The sequence below is a fragment of the Gallus gallus genome, chromosome 3 (assembly GCF_016699485.2).
Source record: "Gallus gallus isolate bGalGal1 chromosome 3, bGalGal1.mat.broiler.GRCg7b, whole genome shotgun sequence".
In the NCBI taxonomy this organism is placed as follows: domain Eukaryota; kingdom Metazoa; phylum Chordata; class Aves; order Galliformes; family Phasianidae; genus Gallus; species Gallus gallus.
In genome coordinates this window covers 1396314-1420950 of record NC_052534.1, presented here as the reverse complement: position 1 = coordinate 1420950, position 24637 = coordinate 1396314, and the positions used below count along the sequence as shown (strand labels likewise).

The 24637-nt window shown below is 40.0% G+C and overlaps 1 long non-coding RNA gene across 4 annotated transcripts in view; it reads right to left on the bottom strand.

Annotated features, from left to right (window-relative positions):
* Positions 1 to 24637, bottom strand: part of LOC101748294 — a 414590-nt gene that overhangs the window by 76518 nt on the left and 313435 nt on the right. For all 4 annotated transcript variants that reach the window (XR_005858964.2, XR_006938999.1, XR_006938998.1 and 1 more), the window contains one exon: positions 2091 to 2212. This is a non-coding gene — a long non-coding RNA (uncharacterized LOC101748294). The remainder of the gene's footprint in view (positions 1 to 2090; positions 2213 to 24637) is intronic.

Sequence of the window (24637 nt, the reverse complement as noted above, 5' to 3'; positions counted from 1 at the left end):
TCGGCTGCCCACAGCCTCTCTGAAGAGCTGGGAACCTCCCTGTGATTCTAGCCCCTTGTCATAGGAGAACCAGTAAGGGAAATCTGGGAATGATGGCTTGGGAAAAAAAAGCCAATGCGGAGTAAATCACTGCACTCAAAATATTTGTCCTCTTTGGTTCCAGCTTTGGAACTCATAAATCATTTTTCTCTCAGTTGGAAGTGGATGCTAAGCATGCCACTGGAATGCTGTGAGGCTTGTAATCCAATGGACAGACCCCAGTGTTCCCATGCTGCAAATATTACAACTAGCACACTTTGTTCTTGTTTTGGTCATCTGTAGGCATGCTGATGGATCTTCAGCTAAGGAGCAAATGTCAGAACTGCTGAGTGTATTTCTTAATTGATTTGCCTATTACATTACTATGAAAGGCAGTATCCCCACAGAAGATGAGCAAGGTTTGGAGAACACTGGGACAGGAGTACACTGGTTCACTTCAAACTTTACAGCTACTCCAACCAGGAAAAAGGGGGGGGAAAAAAGCTACTATAAATCAGTGCCAATAAGACAAACAGGAGAACTGAACTCCTTCCAGCTGACATCTTGTCTAGCAAACAGGTCCCCCAAGGCCCTGTGAGTGGCATACAGGAAGAGAGGACAGTGGATACAGTCTCACTTGATTCATACAGCATTTATGGTAAGTGGCAGCCATGATGCCATCCCAACTGCAGGTCTACCTGGCAAACCTTGGGAGCGGCGCATGTACGGAAGATGGGTGAATCTGGCCTCAGAGAGAACCTGTCTTTTTGAAGCGTTCTTTGAGTGTATTTGATGAAGAAGAAATTTGTATCTGTGTTCACTGCACAAGATGTAAATGTCTCTTTTGTGGTAGGAAAAATCCTGCTCACTGGAAGTGATTCTAATCTAATCTGACATGCGGTATTTGTAAATGTACTTTCGTGTCCCAACCTATTTACAGTGTTTACATAAAACTCCCCGAAATCTCCACATTCCTTGAAAAGTTAATCCAGTACAAATATTGACTGGCTGTCAATTGAGCATTATTGACTTGCTCCAGGACTGTGCTTTATTGCCTTAACTGATGAAACTTGTTTTCTTCGCCTAACTTAATTTCTTTTTTGGCCTGTTTTCGGCCAAATACCACGTGCTAGACTGCACCTCTTCCACTCGCTGTGATGGGGCTGCCTCTTCTGGTTAGCTATAGTGGGAGGGCAGCTGAAACACTCTGCTGAGTGCCACAGGAGCTTGGAGAAGGAAGCCAACAGCCCAGTCTGCATCTTGCAGACAGGACCTGAATCAACACCAGTCCCTTCCCCTGCAAATATTTGGTCCATATCAGCTCCAATACAGCAACTACATGTGGTTGTACAGTGCAGGTTCCAGACGGGCTGGAAAGATGTCTGAACAGTTCAGCAAAGTCTGTGAAAGGTAAATATGAAAAGCAAACCGACGACCAGGAGGTTTAAACTCCCAGAATGGCAGCCTATGCCTTCAGTGGGAGTGGGTTGTTGTTGCTGTTTCTTTTGTTTAGGATCTCTGTGCCTTTGTGTCTTTTAATCAGGACTAGTATAAATCAGGTTGACCAGAAACCAATGTTCATGATGTAAAATGATCTTATTTTGAACAGCAGAGAAAACATTATTTATCATTTCATTTCTTAAAATCTATAGGTTCCAGAAACAACTATGCAGGAACCAAAAATAGCAACTTTCACATCACTCTCTGATACTGCAACAAATCCCATCAAATGTTTTAAGTTTTGACCCAAGGTCAAGTGAAACCAACAATAAATCTTAGGCTGAATTCGATATCGTTTAGCTGCAAAACCCAAAATCTATTATGAAAGATTTATCAAAACTTACAAGAAAGAAACCCAAAATGTTTCAGTTAGGGCAGTGAAGGACAAAAGAGTGGAATGACAGACAGGGAAGTATTTGTAGAACTCAAATGTCCACAGCAATTCAAAAGGTTGGTACAACTCTCCGACCTCAAAACAACATTTAACAAGGAATCTGGTGAATTTTGCAGTTAAGATAGACATATATATGTCTGTGTATTTTGCAAGAGAATGTAACAGAGTGGACACTTACCCTTTGCAGGAGCACTATCTGCTTCTCCACACAGGGATGCTTTTTACATTGCATACATCTCCCAGACAGTGTTTGGTGCTGAGACAGAATGGTGCTGCCATCTGTTCCTTCTTATCAACAGTCTGGTGAGAGAAGGGCATGGAGAGAAAAAATAAATGGGGTTACATGTTATAGGTCTTATTACTACCTCTTCATTTAATATTCTTTGAAACTTTGAATATCTAGCTCAGATGATAGGACAGTCCCATTCTTTTAATTGCATAATTGAACATACTCAGAGTACCTTTCTGGGAACTGAACAAAGTCAAGACAGTTTTGCTCTCAGATTGCCAGCCACAGCAAATTTCTTCTCCAATCTCTGTAGCTTTAGCCTTTACAACTTCTTTGCAAGACTACCTCTCCTTCTAAATACTTGACAAATGGAAGAACCTACCCTGTAATACCAGCTATGTCAGGAATGTGCATCCCCCCTGTTAAGATAGTTGGCTAACTTAAATAAGGTTAAATGTTGATATTTTCATTAGTTCACTTGTCATTAAGTCTTGGGGGTAGGGTCATGTGGGTTTTTAAAAAACACTTATCACAAATAGTGTGTGTTGTGTTGGGGTTTTTTTGTTGTTTTTCTTTAAGGGGCTGATTTGTGCTAAGAATTTTTTTTTTTCTCTCTTAACAAAACATGTGTTATCACTCAAATCCTGTCAAAGGAATTCAAGGTGTCTTAAGCAGTTTAGCTAACAGCCTCCAAGAGCGTCACAGTAGTACTGCCATATGTCCCAGTCTGAAGCAACTGTCTCCTCTGCTCCTCCTTCAGCAGACCCCATGCTGCTCACTCCTGTCCTCACTAACCATGAGAGGAGCAAGAAAAAGCACTGTGTCATGTGGTAAGTGAGCAAAGCAGGAGCTGCCCTCATGAAAATACTGCTAAAGACCGACTGATTCAGCAGTGGCTATCCTCTGTTGGGTGTCACTAGGAGTTAACATTTTCCCTTATAATGTTATTTGGATGCTAAACATGGGGTGGGAAAATCAATATCTTAACAGGCCTCTTCCTTTTTCAACAGCTTTAGCCGCAGAAAATGAAATTCTTCATTTAACCAATAGGTCTGATATTACCCGCATTCCTGGAAGTATACTACTGCATGAAAAGTCATTGTGAAGCCGTGATCTCAATAGCTTTGTGACACGTGCAGCTGCACCTCCAGTCCTGCCCCAGCCATCCCTGGGGATGCTTCTCTCTTGTAGCTGCTTTGTTCACACTCATCTCCCACTTCTTATTTGTACAGCTATGTGCAGACACGTCTCTGGGGCTGCGTGGGCCCTCCAGCAGAAAGCTGCACTGCAGTGGTGTGCCTACATGTACATGTACCCACAGAGGTGTGCACATGTGTGTGAGAGGTTGGGCAGCACAGGGCCATGGGGTGGGAGGCCTGAGCACAGGCAGCTTGGCTAGAACTGAATTGGAGAAGTGAGGCATCACCTATCATGTAGATGGCATCTTATTCTGAGAGTTGGTGCTTGGTGGTACCAGCAAGGGGAGAATCAAATTACAATTGAGTCAGAAAGCAAGGTGACAGGGAGCCCCAGATGCACTTGAATTAACCACAATCACACCTTTAGCATGAGGTCTAAGAAGTGCCAACCAAGATGAAAACACCAATGTTCCATATGTTAAAAAGCTTGGGGTTTGCTGTAGCCCCCAAATCCTTCCCTCCTCCCCCCTCCCTCCATACCTGTACATAATCATCATCATCATCATAAAAAATAAACCCTCAAGATCAAATAGTCAGTGATATCTTACAAGGGAAAAAAAAAAGGCAGGCTTAAGAAACCAAATCCTTGTAATAAATAATATATTGTGAGTTAAGGAGATGAACTGACAAAGTGGTACACCTCTAATCTCTTCCCTGCAACAGCAAGAACAGCTGAATCACTTGCACAACATTTTTCTTTAAGCATGTTCAGGGATTGCTCCTACACTCCACTTTCTCTAAGAATATCATGCTCTACTAATTTACCAGATTGACTAAGCTACACATCAGCAGTGTTGTCAGTTCTAACCTGTAATTTTATCTTGTAAAAATATAATTTCTGAGCATTTTCTCACTAGAAACTAATCGACTATTTCAGGGCAGGTTTAACTTAGGGATGAGATAATCAAGTCGCTTAACTGGTGCAAAGCAAGCTCACTTTTTGGGGCTCAAAGGTGAAGCCCTTCCTCATGGATCTCCCAGGTTCAGTGCTGGGCTGCAGTGAGTGCAGCTGTGCAAACTGTGGATGGCTCTGGCATTGGCCTAATCCAACTGCTACACATGGCCACACTGGGTACTCACCGCAGCACTGCAGGGCAGCAGGGGCCCTTGCTCAGGATTCAAAGTTATTCATTTCAAACCTGTAAAGGCACCTGTCCACTGGAACTGTGATTTTAAATAACACCCTCTACAAGAAAGAAAACTCAACAGCATGGCAGAGATGCCATGCGCATAAGGAAAACTATTTCCTTAGCATTTTAAGCAATAATAGATGCCAACACATTATTCCTCTCTGCCCTCTCCTAGCACTACACAGCAGACACCTATTGAGTGCCATACACCTGGCACAGGGAGCACACTAGCAGAGACCTCCCTTTCTACATCACTTCTGAGCTTCTCCTTCAAGGACAGTCCGTTCAGCTCTTCTCTTAGCTCTGCCACCACGGGAAAAAGGGTCCCCAGAGCCTTTGTGTGGAGGTGTGTCAGATTTTATGACAAAGCACACACCTTCCGAGCAAGAAACTGCTGAAAGAAGGAATGCTTCTAGTGTAATACACCACATGGGAATTTTATAATGAAAAGTCAGGCAGCAATATAGAACAAAAGACTGCATGACATGACGCTTATTTTTAGAATGAATGACAGTTTGGCATTTTGGTATAAGAAGTGTAAATGGAATAAATCCTATATTTTGCTTTTAACAACTCAGAAGCCAGCCACATATATATATATATATTTAAATGCAATTAATTTGAGCATGGCCTTACGCTGCTTTGAGGCCTGCATAAGCCTGGTATACATGTGATTGCACTAAAGACCCCAGTAACTTCACAGGTCAAGAAGTAAATGGTGAGAATGTAGCTTGCTCATATTTGAAATAAGCTAGAAACTATTTCAGGGAACAAACTATACCTAGCTATCTTCCCCACTTTGTTTTCTCAGTCCAAGAAAGTATTTCAACTTTAAAGGAAAAAAAAAGAAGACAAGTGCAAACTTAGAATAGGGCAACAACAGAAAAAGTGTTTTGCTAGCAGTAAAGCAACACATTTCAAATTCTAAAACAATTACTTGTATGTCAGTTATTTCAGTATCACACAGATTTCTGAGTGATGCAATGAACACCAGAAGCAAACATGCCCACAACTATATCTAAAAGGAGTTGTTTCTGGTTATCAGCCCTAAGACCACACTGACAGCTAATAATCAGAATCCAAGTCAAACACACAAGTAGGAGATTTAAGAAAGTGTAAAAATAGCATTAAAGGATTATGAAAAAAGAAGGAAAAAAACAGAGCTACTTGCCAGCAGAAGTAATTGGAAAGTTTGACTTCTTTTCAAGAGCACTAGAGAGAATACCACAGTGCTCAGAAGTGGGAACATAGTTATTTTGCACAATGCTTGCTTGTAGCACAGTAGTTTCATACCTAAAATCAAGTCACCTAGCAAAGAAGCCCTGGTGATGCAACCTCGCTGAAGGTAACCACACCAGTCTGTGGACTCAAACACTGCCAAAGGCAGCAGGAAGCCTCAGTAAGTATATATTCTGTATCTTTGACCAGGGATTCTGGCCACCTACCCTTTATCTTTGCGTGTAATCCGTGTAATCACCCTTTGTGTAGGAAATATAAAGAGAAGTTACTGGGTTGCAAATGGCAGTCTTGCATTCTGCACTCTTCAGCCAGGATATACTTTTTCCCCTGAATTCATACTTTTTTTTTTTTTTTCCTATACCACATCATATGCTCCTGTTCACAATTTCTCACTGCTGCTCCACCTTCCTTCCCCACAGAAGTCCTTGTACCTTCCTTCAAGCTCACACTCCTTACAGTGACCCTCCTTTCCCATCTCTCGGTTGGTTTGTTCTCTCACCAGAATGACAGTGAGTGCCAAAGCTGTGGTGGGCTTCCTCCAAACCTGCAGCAAACTGGAAGAAAACCCCAAACCTGAGCTATTTCTGCAAACCTACCTGAGTGACGCTCTTGCTGCTAGCAAAGGCAAGAATTGCAGTTAGATTGACCCACGCACAAAAAAAGGCAGTGGAGAAAAGGGGGGAAGACTCAATTTTTAAGGCCCACCTATTTGAGAGATAATTGCTGTAATTTTGCCTCTCTAGAACCTTTTCACTAGGCAAGCTTACTAAAGAGGGTGGATTTCTATTTCATAAAACTGTAATAATTCACACTGTTCTAGAAGTAGTTCCGTTGATTTATATTTCTTCTTTACCATTTCTAAATTCTAGGAAGAGACTTAAAGCCTGAAAAAAAAAAAAAATGAAGAAAGAGAAACAGACAGATAGACAAGAAAGATCAAACCATGTACTACTGGGGGAAAAAGAAAAAAAAAAAGACAAAGATTTTCACTTTGTCTGGCACAGTGTTTTCATGTTTTTTAAATTGTTCTGTATTTTCACAGCTTCAGACGATATTTCTGAAATAAGGAATTTGCATTTTCTAGGTGGGGAATGCTGCCAAAGCTGCTAATCCCAGGCAGATGTAAAGTTGCACCACTACATTGCGATGTGGCTCCTTAAAATCAACTAAAAGGATAAAAAACAACAACAACAACAATAAAAAAAACCAACCGCAAACACAAATATTCACCAACCCATATGGTCAATAATTGCTGTTTAATAGTCCTCCTATTACAAACCTAAAAAGCAGCAGCCAGAATTACCAGTAGAGTATTAATAAACAGGAATGAGTTAATAGTGCATAAAGACCTTCTAGTGGAACAGTGGGGGAGTTGAATATTCTTTTCTTAAGTCAGCTGTAAGTAATTACTACATGGTGTGCTTCTGACTATTACCATAACAGAGCAATTGGACGTGAAGAATGGATAATAGTATGGACATGGAGGTATTTTTAGAATATCAGCAGTGTGGCAGGTAAAAGCCCTGCTCAGGCACAAACCTTTAAGTAAGTTGAAATAACTTTTCCTAATGACACCCAGGCTGAGCGGAATTTTGAAAAGATCAATCTAATAAATTATTGAATGTAACTTTATAAAGACAAGCCTATGATATGTAAATAAGGGGAATGGCAAAAAAATCCCATGCAGACATTAAGCGAGCAGCCAGCATTACGGTAACGACATAATCACAGGTTTCTCCCTGTTCCTTTTAGAGCAGTGCCTTCATCTGTTTGAATGTGGACTGTGCTTCACTCGCCTCCATTGGCTGCCAGGTGAAAACTCAAATATTCTGTTAGGAACCGGAGCCGCAATTGCGGGTGTTGTGGTTTTTTGTACAGATGAGTTCGTCATCCTCAGTGATTTAATGGTGCATATCATTTATTTTAAAATACTGTTACAGGAGCATTCTCTGAGATGCAGCTCCACATTCAAAGGACTGTCCATTATGTTCTGCAGCAGGGCTTTTCATGTGTAGAACTACGGGCTGAGATACTGTCTATCGACACAACATATGCTCTCAGATAAAAACAGCTTGAGATTTTTGATTCAGAGAGTTGTAATTTTGTAAATGCACAGAAATATAATTTAGGGAATATTTTGAAATTTTCAGGCTATAGGTCTTTCTCCCGCTATGTTGCTACACAGGGCAGATGTTGATTTTTCAATTTGCAGGTTTGTTAAGCATTATGGAATGTTTTGGTTCTCAATCAAGAATATTCTTCCCAAGTGGTTCCCAAGTCCTATGCCTGAAAATAAATGCATGTCCTTTTTGTTTCTTAGCAGCACGTGTTCTGCATTCAATAGAAGCATAAAACAGACAAATACAGTGCCATTTATTGGACTGATATATACATTTTAAGCTGAAGGATCTTGGATCGCAATGTATTTACAGGTTCTTTATATTCTACAAAAGCAGTTTGTATAAGGGACGATTGCAATTGCAGTGTGTCATACTGACACTTTATATTTGGAAAATTAGTATATGCCACGCTCCACACCATCCTCAGTATTGTGTCCATCCACTGCTGAACAACTTCAGCTACAAATAACCTTACAAAGCAACAATCCCTGCATAGACAATTTTCACAATGAACAGCAAAGCAGGTAGAAGTGTGTGTACACATCCCCTCTTCCTCAGTTTCCTTGTTTCTCCCTCACGTGCATACCAACAGAGCAGAACAAATATTTCTGGCTCCCCTAAAGAAAGCAGAGGTTGCAGTGCCGACTTCCTCACAATATTTGCTAACTTTAACAGCTGTTTATAACAAATCTGCTGTAATATCGTTCCTACTGGTTTTAGATTTTCACGTAACAATCAGATACTGCTATGGAAACCGCATTGTGCCAGATCCATCTCTGCATAAAGTTGCTGACTTCAGGGCATTCTATCGGGATGGGTCTGGCCCTCTGCAGTCTTCTGCCCCATTAAGTCTGAAGATTATGTGTTGTTCTCAGTCCTTCCACCGTTACCATAATGGGGAGCTGATGTTATAATGTGGGTCAAACAAACAGCTAATTGTTCTTGGGGAAAGCTTAAGCAAAAACAGAATGAGGACTTTAATAATAGTACTTGACGCTATTATAATAGCTTCTAGCAGAGGATTTCAAATCACTTTGCAAGCTTTATAGCAGTCTTGCACATTGCTAAGTATATTTGATACTCCCATTTGAAAGTGAGACCATCATCTGAAGACCATGCTCATACATTCAGGCAGTAGAACAGTGAAAGTTTAAACAATCAAGAAAGCAATGCATGACAAAAGGCAAGCTTTAGAGGGTCCTTCTAAATGAGCCAAGTTGGAATCAAAGCAAAAGTTTCTGAGCACATTTTTAAACAAACAAGCTAAATGAAAAGAAAACAAGTAGGCTACACTGAAGGAATAAAAATTGCACATGAACAGAGCATTTTGTTGCTGTTTGCTTGTTTTCAAAAATTAAAAATTATACTCGCTGTTCTCTCTTATTTTTGTGTGTTACTGCACACTCAGCAGCTGCTTTTGCTAAAGGATGGCACAGGGAAACCTGTGTGTCTGGTTAGAGCTCTGCTCTGGACTGGGACACAACACAGCACTCTGAACTGCAGGAACAGCCTTCCAAAATGGACAAGATTCTGACATGTCTAGGAAGGGTCTAGGATAATTCTGCTGCTGCAGACACACATTCATTAGAACATAAAAGAAAGATACCCTAGGCTGTATCCTGTATGGAAAAATCCTGTCTGAAGGTTCTAAACGGGCAAGGCAGAGGGAGAGTGAGAAGGGAAACACACAGAAAAAGTGAAGCAGTGACACAGAAGTTGCAAGACTGCCAGTATCAAGTTTACTCAAACTGAATCATAAACTGACAAAAAACTCTCCTCCAGAAGTAAAGAAATAGAATGCAAGAGAGCCCAGAGCTTGCAAAGGCTGTTTGGGGTTTTGGTAGATTGGCTTTGTTGCCTGAGTTCCCTATGTCTTTCCACTCCTCTGCTGCATTCTTCAGAGGTTCTCCTAAAAGGGCCAAGAAAACACAGTGAGCAAAAAGCTGGCAAAGGTGTTACCACTTGTCTAGGATATCTCAAGCATTTGTAGATAGTACATTTCAATTGTCCAAATTCTCCGCCCTAGGGAATTGCTTTGGACTTCTCATTCAAGCTGTTACTCATGATGTACTCCGTACTTCAGAGTGCCTGGAACTGGCACAGCAATGTGAATTCTTTGACAAGAAAATAATGGATGACTTAAAAATAATTCTTCATGAATTCTGTGTGTACTTCAAGGTTTCCCAGTGTGGCATATTGGTCTTATATCTCCTGGCTAAAAATAAAACAAAATCAGTAATTATTTGTAGAAGATTCTGGGTTAATAAAATAGTCCCATCACACACTTCTACAACACGAAGCAACCAGAAGAATCCCCAAGCTATCGGAGACCAAGGCAAAATGTCTATCATGGTATCAGTCTCTCCCATCCCTGCGTTATCCCCTGGATATTTATTGAGGAAGTACTGAGTGTATTCAAACCTTCTTCAGTGAAGGACTCAGTGCTAAGGTGTTTAAAGTCCACGATTATGCATCATTTCCTTAAAATGGCCTATTTTGGCTTTTGTGCACTTGAATGAGACAGTAAACTGATTTTTTTTTCTTTTTTTCTTTTTGAAAACCAGATCAGAATCACTTATGCACAGCTGCAATTGTTATTTGCATTATACTGACACCTCAGGATCTCCGGCAAAAGTGGAACTCTGCACTTGGAGTGTTCATGATGAAGCATCACCTTCTCCAAAGAGCTTTCAGTTAGAGAAGGCAGACGGACAAGGGAAGAACTATAGGGCATGCTTACCCCATATCATACGGGGAGAGCATGTTGTCCAAACACTGACCCTTTATGGAGAATGTGGCATTTCCAAAGGGCGATGAAGGAAGAGCATCAAAGACTGCAACATTCTTGAATTTTATTTATCCATCTATGTTTTTGTCCGATACAAAGGGCTGCCACGAATCACCTTCTGCTCCCACTTATACAAATACAGTCAGTTAGGGCTCTATTTTTTTTATTTTATTATTATTATTATTTTTAATGTATGTATCAGTATGTTAGCAACTGAGTCTTGTTAGAGCTTGGTGAAATGCTTGGAAAAAGGGAAAAGTACTGGAAGATGTCATTTTTTTTTTTTTTTTGGTAGGGAGCAGCACAGTTGTTTTGCAAGCTGAACTAAGAAATGCATCTTCTAGCATCAAAACATATCACAGTAACCCACTGGTAACTGAGTCATTGCCTGAGATGGTGCCTTCGAGTTTGTCTGCCCATGAACCTGCATCAAAGCTGCTCTGACCACATAAATATCAAATCAGCTGCTTTTAATTTGTCTCAACTTTGCTAAGACTGTACCAGAGACAAAGGTGATCCAGAGTGATAGGTAATAGTGGCATACTAATGAAATTATAGTTCACAATATTTTGTGGTCTATGCCTCATAGTTCCAGCTACATTTTGAGTAAGACAAATAGTAGACCTGGCCGGTCTGTATTAGAAGAGCAGTCGGGAAGACAGAAAACAATGAGACATTTTTGCAGCAGTTCTGAACAAACTCAGAGAAGAAAAACATGTTCCTGATCCTCACAGGTGCCTAGGTTTGTCCAGCAAGGCTTCTGGCCCTCACTACCTCTGTCACACAGGGTCTTGGCTAATTTGTCCACTACCTACATCAGTTGTGGAAGGCAGGGAACACTCAAAGAAAAGAAAATTCATGCAAGTCTGAACAGGATTGAGATAACGGGAGACATCGTGTACCCAGCTGTCTGACTCACTCGTCTCAGCCTTGCTGCAGGGATGATTGAAGTACCTGAGTTTCAGAGTTTGAACTCATTTGTGATTAAGCAAAAACAGAACTTTTGGGGTACCTACAGTACTGAACTGAGCTATCCAATGAATGGATAGCAAGAGGTGAACAAATCATAGAATCACAGAATGATTTGGGTCAAAAAGGACCATAATGATCATCGAGTTTCAACCCCCCTGCTATGCTCAGGGTCACCAACCACCAGACCAGGCTGCCCAGAACCACATCCAGCCTGTGCTTGAATGTCTCCAGGGATGGGCATCCACAACTTCCTTGGGCAACCTGTTCAGTGTGTCACCACCCTCTGTGTGAAAAACGTCCTCCTAATATCCAACCTAAATCTCCCCTGTCTTAGTTTAAAACCATTTTCCCTTATCCTATCACTGCCACTGTTCCCATTTGTCAATCCACTCGCCCATTGTGAAGAATGTTTCCACATGTTTACCACTGCTTCTTGTTGTCCAGGAGTTCTTCATGCACCACAGCCATTTATGGCATACGCTGCTCAGTTATGTACATGCTTTGGATCAGACTGCTTCTTTCACTCCTGCCTTGCTATTGTTACTGTTTTCCAAATTCACTTACTCTTCTCCCACACAGGTCATCTCCCATAGCCATGTATTCCCTTAGGATCCCATCTGATTAGCTAGAGGTTTCCTATTTGCCTCCAACAGGCCATTGGCTCAGAGATACCATCACTTCCCAGCCTGATCACACTTTTCCATGTACTGCAGATTGATGCATAGTTGTATTTTTCTGTTAACACTTCACAAGCACATCATTTTTCTTAGATGGTCCCCAGACTGCAAAGGTTCTTAGTGCATTTACCACAGTCCATGGCAGCAAAATTTTAAGATGACATTTCCTGTTGCATCTAACTTTGTGGCAAGGTGTCTGATGACTGTATGACAGTGTCCCGAGCCATGCCAAAGATGTACAGGCTGGGGCAAATATCCTTGTTGCTTGCTCCCTTGAGCTCACCATGGTTGTAGGTAGAGCATCTAAAGCATGGAAAAACAGCCAAGACTTCCAAAAAAAGAGAAGCCGACTGACTGACATTCTGAATGCCCTTTTTCCACTTTTTTTTTTTTCCTGGCTTTTATTAATAATATTGCTAAAATTCAGTCTGCTTCTATGGAAAGGTTCAGCTTCAACAACAGAACTTTCTGATGGAAAACACTCAATCATAAAAAGCATTCAATCAATTCCACTGATTTCTTGAAGAGAGCCAGGGACAACTGTATATGAATATCTCCAGAGGAAAAGGATTTTCTTAGCTGGAAAAGGGCAGGTGTTTGTTCTTCCTAGGAAGCATGAGCAGAGCAGCAGCTGATTAACAGTGAAAGCGGTATCAAGAGAAATGTATGATAAGTTTCTGCACAGACTAATTTCTATGGGTAAATATGTATAAATTCCTTACAGTAATAGAATACACAGCAACATTCAACAGATTTCTCTCTGTAATGGTGTATGCAATCAAAAAATATATTAAGGAAAATAACAAGAGAGAGATACTGAAAAAATACCTTCCAGAATTTCCTCTTCTGAATACATGATGCTGCCGTGGCAGTAGTCTAAACATTAATTTCATCCCAAGTTTTTAGACTAGTAGATACCAGGAAGCAAATTCATCCCTGCTCAGCTTCAGTAACCCTACATCAATTTGCATCTTCTGAGGATCGTCCTGAGCAGGTTAAGAGGAAGAAAGAGAGCAGTACTGAGCGTTTAAGCGAACTGCCTCTGGGAAATGTTTTAGTAATTTTCAGTGTGCAACCTTTCAAGTTTCTTGAAAGTAGGGCTATGCAGTCAGGAAACAAGAAGTTCAAAACCCAAATGCTACCCTGGCCCGACCCCACATGGGCAGCCAAAGAAGTTCAGAATTCGGGGGAAAGGAGCCAAACAAATCCTTCAAACCAGAACAGACCATACTGTGAAGGAGAAGATATTCTGGAAGCAAGTTCGAGCTTCAGTCCACTTGCAGTGAAACAGTCAGGTGATAGCCTGTTTGCCACTGAGTTGTCTTACTCAACAGCAACAAATACCACAAAGCAATTATGCTCAGAAATTAAATACTACATATAAAGGATAAGCTCCAGTTTTTTGAGCTGAACTGAAAAGCTACGTAGTCTGTGTAAGAATACTGTAGGAAGAGGACACCTCACTGACATGCACTACGTATTGATGTTTATGTAGTTCTAGTACATAAGCAGATATTTTAACCATTCTCTGCACCTCAGTATTTCAGTATGAGATTCTAATAATGACATTAAGCATTTCCTAAATTAAAAGTTACTACTACATTATTTCCCCAAACAAAAACAAAATGCAATGGCATTTTTTAAAAGATGTAAGGATCAGCAAAAATGGTGCCTAAAGCTATTATTTTATGCTGGGCTTTGTTGTGACAGTTACCATGGCTAACCCATTAACATATTTGCTGTACAACTATGGTCATTCTATGGCCTTAATTAACTTTCAAGTGGAGAGTGCTGTGGCTTACCACTTATTAAATACTCACTACAATAAGTTACAACTCTCTTAGCCAAGACACCTAGAAGAACCAGCCTTCTATCTGACTATAATTTTGTAATTGCTTTTTACTGAAATTATGTTGAAACCGGACCCCCTATGTAAATGTATTTTGACTGGTTCATCTAAAATTGGCCACCTCTAATCAGATCTAGTCGATATTTGACTGAGTAAGTGGAAAATTAAGTTTCTCTATGAAAATGCTTTTTCTTCCCCTTCATTATTTATAATGTAGGCATTTTGTGTGTGTGTGTGTGTGGAAATTTGAAAGCGTGCCCCCTAGAGAACAGCAAAAGACAGACACATCGGAAAGGCTGCTTTGAAAGCTAATCTACTTCCAGTACAACACCCAAACAGTGTAGTTACACCAAGCAAAGCCAATTTCAGCAAGTGCTTTATTCGTGAAGAAAGCAATGTGATTTGAGATTTAATGGAGTCAGAATTAGGTTTTGTGATTAGTTAGGCTCAGCTGTTAAGGTATAGTCATAATGGTATCATTATTTCCATACGTCACACAGTATGAGCATCGTCAAGAAGTCTAATGCATTGTGTGTTTAAACTTGTATACTGCTAGCTAAAATCAACTGAATTCACCTCCATCAGGCATTCTGCTGAGTATAAAATAGGACTTGAGTTAGAAAAAAAAATATTTCTACAAAGGAAACATGTGAAAAGGCCAAAGGAGTGCACAACTGAAAAATATATAAAAATGCAAATTTCTCTAAACTTCATCTTTGGATGGACTGAAGCAGAAGGGAGAACTTCAACAAAGCTATAGAAAAAGATGACAGGTCTGAGTTTCAGAAATTTAAGACAGCAGTAGGATTAGACACTTTGGGTTGTCTTCGCATACATTTCTTATGGGAGTTAATTCCATTTGACATGCAAGACCAAAGCAAGATTACAGAGGCATAGCCCCATGGCGAGGTGTATGCTGTAGCTAAAAGCTGGGATTTGAATAATTGTGCAGGCTTACTCCAAGAATCAGGCGAGAACAGAATGAATGGATTATTACAAGGAACTTTGTACATTTTTAACTGTTGGACTTAATAAAATACCCTGTGTGTAAGACTGGTATTACGGTCCTCTGCACTCACTCCAGTTGAAGTTTGCAGTAGGATCTATCAAATATGAGAAAAAACAGAAGCTGTTAAAAAAGAATGTGTAATGAAGAATTGGGCAGAGCCATGCCCCACACAAATTTCTGAGAGAAGCAAATTTGGAGAGCTTTAGTTCAACATATACTGGCCCCTAAATGTTAAAGGGAATGCATTTCCTGTGCAAAAGAAGGCTGAAGGAACACAAGATATTGGTTCAGAAAAAAATGAAGGGATAAAAAAAAAGGTGAATTTTTATTTCACTGTTTCAGCTTGTTAGCTAGGTCATTTATTACGGAGAAAGATTACTAATCCACACATCATTTTTTTTTTAAATTGACCTCTTCCCTTTGTGTCTGTGGAAGCACTTGTCTGTAAAAGGAGGTAATAGCTGACTGCTCCTTAGAGTCAGTGCTGCTTAATTAACTGTCTAGTGAGAATTATTGAAATACTTATATAATTCTTATTTAGCACTCATTAAAGTGAGAGATACAAATGCTGGACAATGAGAGGTTCAGGAAGGCTTTGAAAAGAGGGAGTTAGTACTCTAATAGCAAAGAATTATGAAAGCCTGCCCATTAACGGTAACAGAGCAGACCTTTCATTTTAAAAGTCACTGGCTCAGATCTGGACTTATTTGATATTTTTAAAAGCTCCTTCATCTAACCCCCAGCAATAGGTGATCTCTGACTGCTCCTGCCATTGCTAGCCAGACTGTGCAGTGCTATGTAGAGCAGGCCAATGAAACCCATGACACCCAGCACCGTGCTTACCCTGCCAGCAGCCCCACACATGCAGAAAGCTCCTCAAGTCCCACCAAGATGGGCAGGGAGAGCCAGCTGCAGCCATCAGCTCCAGTGCACTGAGAAAGTGCACTTTCTCAGTGCGGGACATGCCTTGCTTAAAACACACCTGTGAATGTCGCTACATTGCATATAAAGAAAAACTCAAGTGATGACCATTTTTGCCCTAAAAATAATCTCTTCTTCATTTCAGGGGGCGCCTTGGAAGTCTGACATAAAAGATGATGAATATCCTGAATAACTTGGCAGCTTCCAAAAAGGAGATGAAGAGCCTGCTGGGTACTGAGCAGCAGTAAGATTCAGCACCACCTATAACTTACTCTGTGACATGGATTATGGCAGTAATAGACTGTTGGACAGAAAACGAGCTAAAATCATCAGGACTTTCTGCAAGAGTGAAAGAACATGTATGTGCATTTTGCATGCAGATCAGAAGTTCCTCAGTGATAGCTAAGTAAAAAGAATTAATTGGTCCAATTTCAGTGCATTTCCTGTCTCAGAAATAGGTTTACAAAGGCCATGCTCTTCACCAGTTTGTCCCCAAAAATTTACCAACAGAGAGGAGCATTACCATCGTCTGAGAGTCTTTGAAGGTTCATCCATCCTCAGAGGATGAGCTCCCTTTCTCTCTCTAATCAGTATATTGTCAAAAGTTCTTGAATCTAGAGGAATTCACTAAGAAATGAAGCTCAGATATCCATTCTATTCATATAATGATTGATGAAACATGAGGGAAAATAAATTGAATTATTTTAAATCTCCCAGGGAAACATAATTAAGCTGCAAAGCATTCCCTTGAAATCTTTGTATCACTCTGGCTGTGTCTCCTAATACATGATCAATAATAATATTAATTAAAGAAAATTATTTTGAAGGACTGGCATGAACTTTCAACTTCTACTGTATTTTACACTGTTGAAAGCTAGGAATATTTTTGGCTATGATATCTGTGAGAATCTTCCAAATTTTCAGAAGATTTCTCATATTGTGGCTGGGATTTATACTCTTCTTTTTTCAATAGCTGCAGCTGTTCTTAATTCTAAAATCTGTATGTAGTTCATTAGATATACATTAAAGAAGCCACACAGATGATAACATAAATGTTACAATCTTATCCTAAATAGAGAAGCTGGCTAGTTGCATGGATGATGCTGGTTTCAATTTCTCCTTAACTGGAATTCCAGGCATCAAATGTTTGTACACAGCAGCCATACTAAGTCATTAGCTGCAACATATGTTTCCATCTTGAGCTCAAAACGTGGTATATAATTCCAGTTCCCCAAGGAAAAGATTAAGTAAGACTTGTGAAAGTCGTAGGTGAAAAATCACAGCAGACATGACTCGATAAGGTTTGGGATCAGAAGATAGGAGAAAGGACAGAAGCTAATTTGATACTAAAAAGGAAAAACAGTCATCAGTCTTATGAAGGAATTTTGCCTCAGATGGAATTTGTGAAAAAAGAGGCCAGGGAAAACATTTGTTTTCCAATTTGTTTACCAATGCAATGAAAGTAAATAGGAGACAACTGGGTGAGTTTTCTACCTACAGATAAATATAAAACATTTTTGAGTGTACATATGTATTTAAATATTTATTCACAAATATATATATATACATATGAGACTACAGATACATTATGGCTTTAACTACATAGCATTGTTTATGGAGATTTGAGATGAAACGGGAAAGGGAACTGGGGAAAGAGGACAGGGGGAAGGGAGTCCCTTGTCGTGGTGATAAAAACTAATTCGTGTGAAATGATGATGATGACATAAAAAGCATGGCAGTTGCAAGCAAGTCTAAATGGCAATGCCAGGCATCATCCCTAAAGAGTGACCAAGACTTTCATCAAATGTCATAAGCTTTGTGCTGTGGATTTTTTCAAAGAGAACTCTCACTGGGCAAACAGCTTCCATTTTCATGAATGCAAGTCATAAACTCACATATATGAAAGGGAGAAAGACTTCTCAAATAAGAAAATATTTGTTATGGAGAACACAGAAAGTTTCAGAAGAAAGTAGACATTGAATTTGGATCACTAAATATTATTACAGAAGCCATAAATAGAGCAAGAGTAATTAGCACAACACCTTGATATTTCTGAAACAGGAAAGTAGTTCAGGAAAAATAACAGGATCTGAGATGTAAATAAATTGGATGTTTGCTTGTTCTTTTAATAACACAGGTATTGAGAAGGGAAATTTTAGACCCTGTGAAAGAAGGCCAATAATTTCTCCCCAAAGGTAAAGATTCCTCAAATGAGCTTCATCCTAAAAAAGATCAGAGTAAAATATATGAAGCAAGATGCCATAATGGGCTGTTGCTTAAACACAGTCACCAATAGTACCCTATTCTGAAAACTAGGCTGTGGGTAATTGAATGTAAGACGAAGCAAAAATATAGAAAAGGCCAAGCTGAAGCTGAAGAATAAAAATGCAGTGTGTGTAACAGTATTGAGAAGAGTACAGCTCTGTAGAACTGATTAATAAGAAGAGCAGTGAACAGTATAGAGTGGATTTGCAGAGATTAGAACATTGCAAGCTTTGTCCAAAAGACTGTATAAAGTCCTTATTGGGTTTGAATTTAAATAGGGTAAAATTTATCTAACATCATTAATGTTTCCCTTTGACCTTTAAATATGCCTTCCCCCTGCCTCAAAAAAGGACACTTTAAAACATGTTTGTGCTCCTCTGCCTATATTATATTGCCTATGCATGTGTGCTTGTGCATGTGCACACACGTCTGTTACATTTCTCTGCACTACAGTAAGAGATCAAGCAAGTAATTACAAACTGCTTTAACCCTGGCAGTCAAATTCAGGAGAACATATACTTTGATAAATCCTTCAAGTCATGCTTCTGTGTTAACAAGTCCAAAAATTAGAAGTACAAGATTGCAGAGTAGGAACTTGGTAATTTTTTGTCTCAGAGCTCTCACAAACACTCCAGCGGAGCGGTACAGCACGTGGCAGCACCACCTCAGAGAAGTTTAAGTCAGTAGTAAGAAATTTTTAGGAGGAAACGAAACAGAAATGGACTGGGCAGTAATACCGAAGATAATATTGATAATGTTTAAAAAACAGAAAACTGCAGTCAGCAACAGGACACTGAAAGGAGATGGCAGCATCAGAAAAACATAGCATTCAGTGACAAGTTAATAACGGCAACTGTCATTACAGAGAGAATTAAATATTTAATGGACAGAATCTAGGGGAAAGATACCAGAATGCAGATTTAATATTCTGGTTACAAAGCTGCTTTCAAAATGTCTTAGAGACAGAACTTTAGACCTAAGCTATTATGTTTTGGAGAGTGTATACTTTTTCATCACATGAGACTGGGAGTTATGCTCAGTCTGGAAATGCTTATAGTAGCCTCAGATGTGGGGAAAAAAACAAACAAACAAACAAACAAAAAGACTCACAAAAAACTCACCCTAGCTTTTTTTTTCATTGGTCTTTACTTCCATCAAGATGCAGTATTTGCCACAGACGTAAAACTCAAACCTAACAGAGCAGAAGTCAGAAGGACAAGGGTGTCCCTAAAGGCAATGTACATAATATCCAGCAAACAGAAGATATGAAAAAAAAATAAGCATTTTTTTAAATTAAAATTCCAACAAAGAAATATGCTTCCAACAGAAGAAATGTATATGTTCAGTCCCTAACTTCTTGCTATTTTGAAGAGGGCTTAGAAAGTATTCTTAAGATGCAGTCAAGGCAAGCCAGATGTCTCTCATCTAACTTTCCCTCTGTAAATGGTGCAAATTAGAAACCCAGCTCCCTATATATGCTCTGCAGGAGGGCAGGTATAGAACAATGTGAATCATCTTGTGGAGCTGACCTTTTGTCCTCACAGGCTATGCAAAAAGCCAAGAGGTTTGGTCTGGTGTATGGCATATACCCCAGAGCAAAAGAGGTGAATCCCAGTGTACAACTCACTCTGAAAGCTGGAGACCTGAGACTTCAGCCAGCTCTAGCTCATGAGGACACCTCTGTGAATTCTCTTCTGGAGTTAGAGTGAATTTCAGAATTTGGTAAAATACGTATAATCTGTTGAATAAGTGAAAAGACAAATGACTAATCTTAAATGTCGCATTTCCTGCTTCCATGCATGCTCGCCAATGGTTTCCTATATACAGAGTTGACTGAAGGGAGGGGTGGGATTGAATAACAAATTGATGCGATACAATCACATCATTCACAATCACATAATGGACTATATCCCAATTTTCAAAAGGCATAAAGTATCCTCATTAATACGATAAGTGCAGCAGTCAAATCAGTACTACGATTTTATCAGGGTTTTTGACTGTACATGAATTAGAATATAAAATGCATACAGAATATTTAATAGAAAGGCTTTAACATTCTGTGAATGTATTTCTTACTGTCATTTACATCGCATTAAAGTGAAATTCCACATAAAAGCATAAAGAGAGTACTCTATGTCCTAAATTATAGTTTTTCATTGTTGTCATGTCCACATACTGGAAATCTTATTCACAGGCTGTAATATCATCTTAAGTCTGAAAGGGGTAAGGTGTTTCTCTGTTTGTTTGGTATGGCTGTCAAGTGGAGCTGTTGCACAACAAGGTCAGATGGTCAGGATGAAGCCCATGGAGATTTGTTGGGGATGTGATTGCATTCAGTACCTGTTCTACAACAGGAGCTTCTAGCTCCCATTCTCAGCAGAGTGCTAACTTTTATCAGGTTTGGAGAGATGTTTCCTACTTTCATCTCCTTTCATTTTTCCACCTTGCTTTCAGAACATGGTTTTAAAATGAAGTTTGCCAACAAGTATTTGACTTCAATTCCAAGCGGATGCCTTTAGTCTTTAAGAAGTAAGTATACACAATTTCTGTATGCACGTGCCTCATATTAAATTTTACCATAAAAAACTAGTAACATCCATTTTTACAATCTAACCTATTTCCACAGATGCGGTAGATTCATGCTTCAGATTTGATGACTGGTCTAGAAGAACAAGAGCCTGTAAACTCACATTTGTTCTGTGCTCATCAACGCCCCTAGCACAGCCGGTGTGTTGTTTCTGAGTATTATAATTAGACAAATTCTTATTTTCCTTTTCACCAGCATGACTGGAACATAAGAGAAAGTAACAATACTGCATGCTGTCCATGGAACAACACACGTGCTTCTTCTGTCTGCGGCTTTTCAAACAGATGCAGGTCAGCTCCTTTGAGAGGAACAGCAAGCACAAATGCTTCCTTAGATGTCCAACATGCAAGAAACCTAGAAGCTCTTACTGGTACCCTGAGATACAGACTTGGGGTTCTTCCCCTGATAAAAACAGTTGGCTTCTGTAGTATCTACATATCCTTATTGCAAGGTACAATTTGCACTGCACAACCTTGCACCCACAGCAAAAATACATGATCACCACCAGCTCTATCTGCTCTGCTGCCTTGGAGTGCATAAAGCAGCTGTGTCAGTGATCCCCTACAAACTGGGCTCATCTGCAGTCATGGCTTTTCCATATCATCTACATTCTTTTCCTTTTATTATATTTTTTTTCTTTTGATTTTTTTTGGTTGGTTAGTTGGTTGGTTGGTTGGTTTGGGGGCCCAGTGTTTTTTCGTTGTTGTTTTGTGAGTTTAGTTGTATTTTTGTTTTGCTTTGTTCTTAACATCCTGCAATGTTAACATCCCTATGTGATGCTGACCAAGGCATGCTGGGAGGACTACAAAGAAGTTGTCCAAGCAGCCAGGGATCAGGTTAGGAAAGCTAAAACTCAGATAGAATTAAATCTAGCCAGGGACATAAAGGAGAACAAGAAGAAATTCTACAGGTATATCTGTGATAAAAAGAAGGTCAGAGATGTGGGCCCTCTCCAGAAGGAAACTGAGGGATACAGAGAAATCTGGGGTGCTCAATGACTTCCTTGCCTCAGTCTTCACTGGTAAGGGCTCTAGTCATGATGCCCAAGATGTAGAAAGCAATGGTAAGAACTTGGAGAAGATAGATCTGCCTGCTGTAAGTGAAGATCAGGTTTGAGACCATCTGAAGAACCTGAAGGTGCACACATCCATGGGATCCAACAAGATCCATCCATGGGTTCTGAGGGAACTGGCAAATGAAGCTGCCAAGTCACTATCCATCATATTTGAAAGGTCATGACAGTTTGGTGAAGTTCCCACTGACTGGAAAAGGGGAATCATAAGCCCCATTTTCAAGAAGGGAAAAAAAGAAGATCCAGGGAACTGCAGGCCAGTCAGTCTCACCTCTGTGCCTGGCAAGATCATGAAGCAAATCCTCCTGATTTAGACTGGATATCGGGAAGAAATTCTTTATTGTGAGGATGATGAGACACTGAACAGGTTGCCCAGTGAGGTTGTGAATGTCCCCTCCCTAGAGGCATATAAGACCAGGCTGGATGGGCTGTGAGCAACCTGGTCTAGATGGAGGTGTTCCTTGGTATAGCAGGGGGGTTGGAACTAGATAATCATAAAGGTCCCTTCCAACTCAAACTATTCTATGATTCTACGATTCTAAGGCATCATCTTTGTTGAAATCAAATGTAGGATTCTAGGGTGTACCAAATAACTGCTGGACTTTAAACTGTGAGCGATTATATGACCTTCTTTCTCATTCCTTTCTTTCTTTTTTTTCTTTTTTTTTAATATTGGATCCTAATCCTTTACCCACCTTTAACTCATTAAATTCCCATTAGACCTACTAGCTTCTGCAAGGAGCTTTTTTCAGCAGATGATTCCATGAGTCTGTGATTCATATGCAGCACCCATATGTAAGGGATAAGATATGTAGCATCCAAGCACCAGGAAAGAAAGAACAGGAAGTTATACTGCATTCATAGAAGCAGCTACAGCTTTAACTGCCTCCTTTGCCTGTGAATTTACCGATACTTTCAGATCAGACAGCAGTAAATATCAGCACTGCTATACTCAGATTCTAGTAACCACTTATCCACATGGGAGCAGGAACATCACTGTTTGAAAAGAACACACAGACTGTTGTGTATGATCAGTGCTGTTTTTAGTACTGCATATATCACAAAAAGACCAAGGACTTTTATATAGTCAATGCGAAATAAAGAACTTGTAGAAAGTGATACCTCCTGAAACAGTCTTTTTGCAGAGCAAACAATCTGCTGCTTGATTGTAGAAAATGAGATAGAGTTAGAGAAGTGAGAATGGTACTTCTGACAGAATCTGCCAGGAGCAGATTATGAAGAAAGAAAACTCTCCCCTTCATTTCGTCTTATTTTCAATATACTCAACATCATGTATCCAAGTCCCTGCAAGTCTGCAGGTGAATTATTTGTCATCTCAATTCCTTTACTTTTTGCCATAATAATGCAGTTTTCATTAGGAAGGAGTCAACGTCCACCTAGCACACGTGTCCTGATATTAGGGGTGAGGACTTTAAAGAACATACTGTTGGTAAGTAGCCGCAAAGGAAAGTAAATGTTGTCCCTCACAGGCTTCTTGTTCTGCTTGAACAGCCAAGCAGAATGGTAGGTCACAGTTCTGAAAGAAAGGGGCACTTTGTAGTATTGTGCTGGGAAGCATGCTTGCCAAAGAAGATGGCTGTGCACTAATGCTTGTGCAGTATCTGAATATCAAGCATGGGGTACCTCAAAGAGCACAGCAGAGTGATGGGGGACACAAGCACCCCATGCACAGTGAAAGGGATGGAGGCACATGCCCTGGTGTGTCCTACAGCAGCTTGAGGTGAGCCTCAGCAATCCCTGTGCAGGCTGTCCAGGTCATGCAGTTTTCTCTGACTCCTACCCTTGCAGTGTGTCCAATATTTAAGAAAAGGACAATTCTACCCTTACTCTGTTGAAACTCTCAGAGATGATGTTCCTGGTATTTACTGTCAAGCAACTCTGTACCTTACAAACAGAAGCCTGCTCACAGCCTGAGCAGCATGGTGTTTTCATGAAGATCCTTGCAACATTTCACTCTCCGCTCCTTTCTCCTCCATCCTAAAATCATGTGGAAAACACATTTCTTTTCTCCCCACTTGCTTTTTTCAGACCTCTACTTTCTGTTCCTGCAGATTCCAGACTCCACTGAACACGAAAATATTTAGAGCAATTTGGGGCAGACATTTTCAAAGAGATTTCTGTAAGGTTTTCTGTCAAGCCTCTAGTTAAAGTCAAGCAGTTCCAGGGCTGACTTGCACAATTAAAATAATAGTCCTGATTAAGGCCTGGAATTACTGAGCATTTTTCAGGGAGTATTTTACCCAGACAGCTTTAATCTTGTTACATGCAGAAATTAAGAATATTCAAATTCTTGGATTGCTGCAAATCCAAGCAAAACCCAGCGTACTTCAGTAGGTGATTCTGCCACCTAATTAATTAACTGAATGTTCATCCCACGGGGGCCACTTTTTTTCCAGACCAGAAAGGAATTGGTTCTTTATAGTGGTGTTAAGTGGTGTGGTATCAGTTTGCAGCATCATCTGTGACATGAGATATAAAACAGAGGTCTGATCTATAATGGCATTCATAGATCATGGGTGGTATTTTCAATAAGCATTAAGACTGGCTCAGCATGCTGGATTTCATGTTGACACCCTCAGTTTCAGCTACAAAGTCTCCTTTGGAGTTTCCCTTGAACTCAGAAGTCAAATTGGTGTCTTGTTCTAAG